Here is a 9,960-nt window from a genome sequence, read left to right as displayed (position 1 = left end):
AACATAAGCCAATACCTGGACGGGAAGTAAATCAAAACAAACGAGCCGCGCGTGTCCATATGTCAGGGTCTCGTGCACGCGCGCTCTGCAGCAGTCTTTGCGCTTCGACGACACAGCGCCATCCACCGGCGGAAGCGTAACAGATGTAAAAACAGACTTAAAAACATTGAGTCATTTAACACAGGTCAACTGTTTTCTATTATACAAGCAGCGTGCGTGTGTTCCGTTTCATTTTCTTTTCAGGGATAAACATACTGGAGGATTTTTTGTTGATCTGGCACAAAATTAAATTGAACTAAGTTACATTAAAAAGGGGGAAACTTTGGGTACCAAGGTTATAAGTTATAAACTAGGGAACATTGAGTGAGTGAGTGAGAGAGAGAGAGAGAGAGAGAGAGAGAGAGAATCGTGTGGTCTGCGCCTCTATAGCACCGCTGTTCTACAGTAAGTGCTGAGGGGGAGACCTGAATGTCGGGCTGCCAGATAGCTTCATTTCAACTATAACTATTAACTGGATGGGGTGGGGTTAATATTTGACTAGTGCATAAATTACACCTAATACGTCTAGGTCACTAGTTACTATTAGCTATAATTTAATCAAAAAAGAGAACCTAGTATGTTTATTAGAAACCAACCAAAATTACTCCAATGAGACATGTAAAAGTCCCTGAAGTTACAAAGGAACCCAGGGTAACTTCTAAGCAAACAAAGGCCTCTCTCACATTGGCTAATGTTAATGTTCATGAGTTCACCATCGGGAGAACACTGAACAACAATGGAGTGAATTACAGTGTTACAAGGAGAAAACCACTGCTCTCCAAAAAGAACATCGCGGTCCATCTGCAGTTTGCTAATGATTACGTGGAAAAGTCTTTTGGAAAAATGTTTTTTTGTGGAAAAATATAACCTTTTGGTTTAAATAAGAAGTGTTATGTTTGGAGAAAGCAAACACTACATTCCAGCATAAGAACCTTACTTATAAGAACCTTTCAATAATGGATGCAACAATGAATTCTGAATTATAACAGTGAATTCTAAAGGAAAGTTTCAGGACATCTGTCTGTGAACTGAATCTCAAGAGAAAGTGGGTCATGCAGCAGGCCAACAACCCTAAGCACAAAAAGCACATAAGGGTCTACCAAAGGATGGTTAAAAGAGAATAAAATTCATGCTTCAGAATTTGCCAAGTCAATGTCCTGACCTTAATCCAATAGAAATGTTGTGGAAGGACCTCAAGCAAGCAGTTCATGTGAGGAAAATCACCAGCATTCCAGAGCTGAAGCTGTTCTGTACTGAGAAACGAGCTAAAATTCTTACAAGCCGATGTGCAGGACTGATCAACAGTAAAAACAGGGAAAATGTTTAGTTTCGGTTATTTCTGACCAAGGGGTTCACACCATCTGCTGAAAGCAAAGGTTCACATAGGATCACATAATAGAAAGAAAACATTCTACACACCGTTATACCACCAGCAGCAGTCTGGACTGTTGACACAAGGCAGGTTCATGCTGCTGATGCCAATGTCTGACCCTATCATCTACATGTCACAACAGAAATCAAGATTCATCAAATCAGGCAATGATTTTCCATGCTTCAACTGTCCAGTTCCAGTGAGTCAACGCCCACTCTAGCCTCAGGTTCCTGTTCTTGGCTCACAGACAGGAGTGGAACCTAATATGGTTGTAGCTTATCCACCTCATTTGGTTAGACGTATTGTATGTTGCAAGAGGGTTTTCTGCTCTCCACACTTGTAAAGAATTATCATTACCATAGCCTTTCTGTCAGCTCGAACCAGTCTGTCCATTCTCCTCTGTCCTCTCTCATCAACAAGTTGTTTGTTTTTCTCCACCATTCTGTGTAAACTCAAGAGATTGCTGTCTGTGAAAATCCCAGATCAGCCTCTAGAATTCTCAAACCAGCTCATCTGGCACCAACATTCATACCATCATCACTGAGATCACTGAGATTCTGATGTTTGGTGTGAATATTAACTGAAGCTTACTGAAATACTTACCTGTATCTGCATGATTTTATGCATTGTGCAGCTGCCACACGAATTAGTTAAGTTCTTTTTCAAACACATCCTGCAGAAGCAAATAAGATCGGCACTCCAGCTGCTTTGAGTAGCCTAATGCAAAATGTATTCAAAATACTATTTTTCCTAAAACAGATCATTAAGAACTCCCAAAACACCTGAAATTGGGTTCAAGGCACAGTATACAGTGTTACCACCACTGAAATCACCATTTAATTACACATGCTTCAACAGTTAAAATATATCATAAATAAATAAATACATTATTATTATTATTATTATTATTATTATTATTATTATTATTATTATTATTATTATTAATAATAATAATAATAATAATATGTGTAATTTATATAGCTCCTTACTCATAACCAATGTCGCTTTACAATTACAATGTCTCAACAAAACATGGAACATGCGGTAGACTAGATTTGAGAAAAAATATGATTTATAGTTTACAAAGAAATATTCAATTTCTCATCAAAACACGATTTCACTGCTTATGCTAAGCTTAATTTACACAAGTTTCTAATTACAAGATTGAATTATATAAAGTGAGCATGATCAATTCATGTAGTATTAATGTAAATCCATTACATTATGAAATCTTGTGGGGATGTTGGCACTGACAGGTGCTATAACTATAGTATTTAAATTTACATGATTCAAAGGTGTGTGATAGAATAGCACAGTGTTTTAATAAATTCAATGCTAATGAATATTAGGTGCTATTATTAATGAATATTATCCTGGTGTCTAATATTATTTTTTGAGAACAGTTTCATATTGAAATACAATGAATCTGCACATTTTAACAGTTCAAATGGAGAAGTTATTAATGTTTTGTCACAGTAATGATTCTGTGTCTCATTGCCAAAAATTAAAACTTCTTAACTCTGAAAGTCAATTAAACAATGTTTGAAGGAGAATTTATAATAAATGCGTCATCAGATGACTAAAGGGAACGCTGGATGATCCGTCACATCAGTTTTAGCCTGACATTTTTGCTTTTGCGTCACACATTTGTACAACAGTTTTTATGAATCAGACATTGATTCATAAATCAGTTATCTGGCTGGATAAAACCTATACCTATATTATATATGTATATATTTATGTATGTATAAAATGTAAATGGAAGCTTTTTGCTTCATGTTTTTTTAAACTTTTCTGTAAGACTGTCGTTTGAGTCAAACTTATTTGCATTTGAAGAACACAAAGTGCATTTGCCTTTTAAATAAACTAAATAACCATTTAGTGATACACCAAGTGGACAGCTCAGAGTTTAAAGGGTCAAAGAAATGACTTTCTGATCTATGTCGAAGAAGGTAAGAAATTCTGATTTCAAGTATCAAACAGATTTCAAGTATTTTTAAAAATCTCGTTTTACAGTACACTATGATTGATTTAATATCACTTGTAAATTGTCATCATTTAAAAAGACAATACCTTTTATAGATTAAAAACACAACCTATCAAATGTTCCTATAATGTATATTTTTTGCGCAGGGATATGCATTTTCTCATTGCAGTCGATTCTGACCCCATCAGCAAGGTAAGAATACAGTATAGTAGAATACAGAAATACACACACACGCACACACACGCACACACACGCACACACACGCACACACACGCACACACACGCACACACACGCACACACACGCACACACACGCACACACACGCACACACACAAATGTCTGAGACCACATTGAAAATCTGGATTTTTTTTCTCTTACATTTTGAAATAAATTGGTTTTAGAATTTATTAATATTTTAAACAAAGAAAGTAAATGTTTAATATTTTGGATATATATATATATATATATATATATATATATATATATATATATATATATATATATATATATATATATATATATATATTTAAATTCTGCAACTGTAAACATTAAGAAACTCTGAATCTCTTGTAAATATTTTAAAGATTGTACTTTTTTATTTATTAATTTTGTATTGAAGTTGTAGTCAATAATACAATTTCGAATGAAAATTCTAAAATTAAATAATAAAAAAATGCAAAATAGAAACATTTTCCACTAGTGCTCTCAGACTTTTGGCCCCGACTGTGTGTGTGTGTGTGTGTGTGTGTGTGTGTGTGTGTGTGCGTGCGTGCGTGCGTGTGCGTGTGCATGTGTGTGTGTGTGTGTGTACGTAAACAAACTATTAATGAAAATAAAATTTTGTGTAAGATAAATGAATGAATAAATATGTTCCCTTCTCCCCTCCAGTCGATGTGGCCTTAGGAGGAATAGCAGTACAATCTTCTTTACACTAACAATTATCCTGCTTACTTTGCTATCGATGACAACAGAGCATCTAACATGAATTTCAACTCGTGTGATTACGGCTGCTCCTAACGCCATACAGACTTCATATGAATCCATAATGAAGTTTTTCACACTAACTGTTGTTACCCAGATGAGGATGGATTCCCTTCTGAGTCGGGTTCCTCTCAAGGTTTCTTCCTCTTAAAACATCTTAGGGAGTTTTTCCTCGCCACCGTCGCCACTCAGTGGCTCGCTCAGTTGGGATAAATTCACACCTTTAATATCTGTATACCGTGTTGATATTCTGTAAAGCTGCTTTGAGACAATGTCTATTGTAAAAAGCGCTGTACAAATAAAATTGAATTGAATTGAACTTATGTTTATATCCAAAATGCTCCACTGTGTGTAAGGGGCAGGGGAAACTGGTGCAAGGTTGCTGGTCACGCGCGGTGTAGACGCGCTGATACAGAGTGTAGCGCGAGTAAGATCTGTAATGTCTAATTCAAACATTATGATCAAAAGTAAAATAATGTCTAAAGACACCGAGATACAGAAACCACAAGGTGCAGTGAAAGTGAGTTTTTATTATTAATTTAGGACTATATATATATATATATATATATATATATATATATATATATATATATATATATATATATATATATATATATAGTATTTATGCATTATTTTTTTTATAGATGCACAAAAAGCACCGAATTAAACTATAGTCCTAAATTAATAATATATATTCTGGTGTGTGTGTGTGTGTGTGTGTGTGTGTGTGTGTGTGTGTGTGTGTGTGTGTGTTGGGTTCTTTTCTGTTTTGTACAAACAGTTGTGTAAAGTTTTACTGTGAAGTTTATATTTGTTACACTCAGTTTGTGGACTTTATATTAAATAAACAAAAACAAATGGTACTGAAAGTTCGCTCCACCCCATACGATTAATCAAAAAAACAATTGCCCAACTAATAGTAATAATAATAATAATAATAATAATAATAATAATAATAATAATAATAATAATAATAATAATGCTGTTAAACAGTTCAGAAGCTCCGTCTATTGTCCTTGATACGTGAAAACTAGACAATGCACAGTAATAACACTGATGAGCTGCGTTATTATTATTATTATTATTATTATTATTATTATTATTATTATTATTATTAATAAGCTCATAGCAACACTGATGAAATACACATACAGTACAAAAAAACCACACACACAAATAGAGAATGTGTTTAGCATTTTGTTTTTACATCTGCACATAATTTAGTCTGCACATAGTTTAGCAGCTGTTTTAGAATTAAAAATGTCATGTATAAGTCTACATAATGAGTCTTTATTGGTCACATATGCAGTAGAGCACAGTGAAATTGTTTTCTTCACATACCCCAACATGTCAGGAAGCTGGGGTCAGAGCACAGGGTCATGATATGGTGACCTGACCTTCTGATCAGTAAACCAGAGCCTTAACCACTAAGCCACCTCTGCCCCAGTGGTGAGAGAAACATGAATGTTCATAGCATCTATTACTTCTTACCCCACTATTTGCCAAATAATACAAATATAGACTTCTAAACACCGCCATTAAAAGCTTAATAAGAGAATACTGCAATTTTTGGGAAATTGCCGTTCCCGAGTTTGGCCACACGAGGGCAGTCATGTTCCATCCAGCACAACACACGCCGCCTAAAACAGAAGGTAGGTTGTAGGTATTTTACTATTACTACTACTACTTCTAATAATGACCTCAATCGAAGTAATTAAATACGTAATGAACATTGTTGTCTATATAGCTGACCTCATTTTTCTACACAGTGAGTTAAAGGCACACAACTATCAGAATCCCAGTTCATAATTGTGTTTGATTGGCCAAGTAGAATAAAGTGTGCTGCGAGTCCGGCTCTTTTTGAGCTTATTGGACATTACGCATTGCTGTAATTATCTCATTGGCACTACTTAATTGCTCATAGTTTATTTGACGAATGCAACTGCTGCGACATATTTTGCCAATCTTAAGCTCAGCCGTCATTCTGGAGGCGCAGTTTTGGTTGATGCATGACATTTAGGTTCAAACACAGTGTGTACATTGATTGTAACACAGATAGTGAAAATGGAAATGTGAAAAGAGAAGGCCAGTGATTAGAGAAAGAGAGAGAGAGAATGGGGAAGAAGAAGACGTTAGCAGGTGAAAAGCAGTGCCTAGTGTTTGTTTTAGAAAAAGAGAGCTATTGTGTGACCGTTGGTGTAAGGCCCGCCTCCTCGCCTGTTCTCAACTAGGTCCTGTCGAGTGTGGATAAATAGGTGGGCGCTGCGCGAGAACTTTTATTGAGTGGTTTGACTTCGAGAGCAGCGCAATGTCTGGCAGAGGCAAGGGTGGTAAGGGACTCGGCAAAGGAGGCGCTAAGCGTCACCGCAAGGTGCTTCGCGATAACATCCAGGGGATCACCAAGCCGGCTATTCGCCGTCTGGCTCGCCGTGGTGGTGTAAAGCGTATTTCTGGTCTGATCTATGAAGAGACTCGCGGTGTGCTGAAAGTGTTTCTGGAGAACGTGATCCGCGACGCCGTCACCTACACCGAGCATGCCAAGAGAAAGACCGTGACCGCCATGGATGTGGTGTACGCTCTGAAACGCCAAGGACGCACCCTGTACGGCTTCGGCGGTTAAACGCTCTAACACCGAACGACGCGAACACAACGGCTCTTTTAAGAGCCACCCATATGTCTAGAAAAAGAGCTCTTCCGTGTGGGGCGAAAAAAGGCTTTTTCTTTCATGAAGCATAAGGCATCAAACGCTGTACAGAAGTAGCATAAGTGGTAGATCTATTTGTATTTTTTGTAATAAACTACATATATGCAGTGTTCAATAGTATAAACTATAAATCAATATTATATATCAACATTATAAAACGATTTAAAAGATGATTTTAGTAGAAACTTACTTCTATATTTTTTTTCTCTCATACACACGCACACATGCATATATAATATAAAACGGTTTTTTCGCAAGCCAATTGTTTTTTCATAGTGCACGTTGTCCTGAAAGTACAAGGGCGGGAAAGGAAACAAAGCGTGGAGGTGGAGGAGGACGAGGAGGAGGTATGGAAAGAGGGAGGAAGCAGAGTGCAGTAGGAGGCGCCATGCAGGAAGAGGTATCGAATTTTGGCCAATCAAAAAAAGGTGTCTTGTCTGTTCGTCATTAACATGTGGGTCTGTAAATAGAGCGGGCGCGAGGCGGGGCGCCAGTCATTTTCTGTTCGTTTATTCGAGAAGTAGCATCATGCCCGATCCAGCCAAGACCGCGCCCAAGAAGGGATCAAAGAAAGCCGTGACCAAGACGGCCGGCAAAGGAGGCAAGAAGCGCAGAAAGTCCCGGAAGGAGAGCTACGCCATCTACGTGTACAAGGTCTTGAAGCAGGTGCACCCTGACACCGGCATCTCATCCAAGGCCATGGGCATCATGAACTCTTTCGTGAATGATATTTTTGAGCGCATCGCCGGTGAGTCTTCTCGTCTGGCTCACTACAACAAGCGCTCCACCATCACCTCCAGGGAGATCCAGACCGCCGTGCGCCTGTTGCTTCCCGGCGAGCTGGCCAAGCACGCCGTGTCCGAGGGCACAAAGGCCGTCACCAAGTACACCAGCTCCAAGTAAAGCACGTTACCGCCGTCTTCATCAACCCAACGGCTCTTTTAAGAGCCACCCACTTTTCATACAAAGAGTAATTTTCTCTCTTTCTCTCGCTGTGTGTGTGTGAGCGAGAGCGGGAGGGGGACTTCTGAAGCGCTGCACTCCCGCGGATGTTCAGGCTTTTGGGTAATTCTAGCAGTCTGTTAAATGCAGAGATGAGTAAATCTCAACAGGGTTGTAGCACGGTTTCGGGGGTTGTATAATCTGAGCAATGCAAAAGGGGATTTTAGCAGCACAAAGTTATTCGTATTAAGATTGTAGCAACAGGAAGTAGTTGAAAATGGTTTTCTACTAGCACATAATCATTCTACATCAGGGGTGCCCAAACTTTTTCCTGTGAAGGGCCAAAAATCAAACTTGATTGAGGGCTGTGGGCCAAAAATAAATGTTGCATTATACCAAACTGTATTATATTAAAATTAAAGTTACCATGGTTCTCTATCATTTCATAATATTTACAAATAAATAAATTAATAGAAAACATTAGTCTGTATCTGCTTCACTAATGCAGTTTTATTTTCAGAGTTCTATAGTTCAATGAAACTTATAGTATAATTAAAACATAGAACCAATCCCATTTATAATACATGTTCAATACCTCACAACTATTCAAGCTATAAGCAATACAGCCACATGCCTGCAATATCAGTGACCTCTACTGAGACACATGAAGCTGGTCCTTATTTTTCAAATGTTTTTCCAAATTGGGATGCAGTGGACTTACTGTCAAAGTCAGGATATTATGGTGGTGTGAGTCAGTTACTTTGCATCTCAGTTTACACTTGTTTAAGTTCATCAGACTGAAAGTCTGTTCACAGTGGTAGGTACTGCCAGACAGAGACAGCATCACTTGTGCCTGTTTGCCCATCTGTACCTGTTTGCTGGGACACATTTGTAGAGGTCTGTCAAGGGAAGGGACCTGAACTTGTGTTTGAGTTCTGAATCACACTGAAGCTCAATTGGTTCCATCTGTAGATCATCACTGACTGTGTCCACACTGATGGTGAAGGGTTGAACAAACCACTCAAAGTCAGAAGCATTGTGTCTGAAGTCCTCAAAGCAACTGTCAAACTCCTGGAAAAGGTTGCTGAGAACGGCATCATACTCAGGTACCTTCTCTCATCATGCCTGCCTCTCTAAAACAGGGGAAATGGGCTAAATTTCCTGGATGTGGAGATGAGAGAGAGAGAGGAACAGTGTGAGACGGGGAGTGAAAGAAGAGAGAGGGAGGAAAATAGAATAAATAACTGACAAACCAAGGGAATTAAATCAGGATAATTTAAGAGAACTTTGACACAAAATTTATCAGCTTGATTAACAAAAAAACCCAAAGCTGACACCACTGGATATAAATGCTAACTAAATATAAGTATTAATAATAACAATAACTGCACATAAAACTATGGTGAATATTATAATTGTGAATGTTAGCTGCTGAGAGATGTCTTCTGAGCAGCAGTAGTTTTTGTTTGAAGGCTCTGACGTGATAAAAAAGCTGGGTGATAATCTGGTCTTTTCCCTGGAGCTGAACATTTAAAACATTGAGCAGCTCTGTGACGTCCACCGGGAAAGCCAGGTCAGAAAACCATTTCTTATCCATGGGCTCTTGAATCCTACCAATCTTGCTTTCCTGAAAAGCTCTGATCTCATCACGCAGATCAAAAAATCTCCTGAAAACTTTTCCTCTGCTCAGCCATCTAACCTCCTGGTGGTACAACACATCACCATATTGCACATCCATCTCATCCAACAGGACCTTGAACTGCAGGTGAGAGAGCACCTCGGAGCGTATATCATTCACAATTTTGACGACGTCACGCATCACATCCACAAGCCCGATGGATTGGGCACATAGCTGTTCTTGATGTAAAATACAGGAAATCTGATAGCTGGCCCGTGTGGCACTTTCTTGAGCTGATGAAGGACGTAGCAGCACAC

The sequence above is a fragment of the Ictalurus punctatus genome, chromosome 12, assembly GCF_001660625.3.
Source record: "Ictalurus punctatus breed USDA103 chromosome 12, Coco_2.0, whole genome shotgun sequence".
Classification (NCBI taxonomy): domain Eukaryota; kingdom Metazoa; phylum Chordata; class Actinopteri; order Siluriformes; family Ictaluridae; genus Ictalurus; species Ictalurus punctatus.
This window is presented reverse-complemented; position numbering follows the sequence as displayed.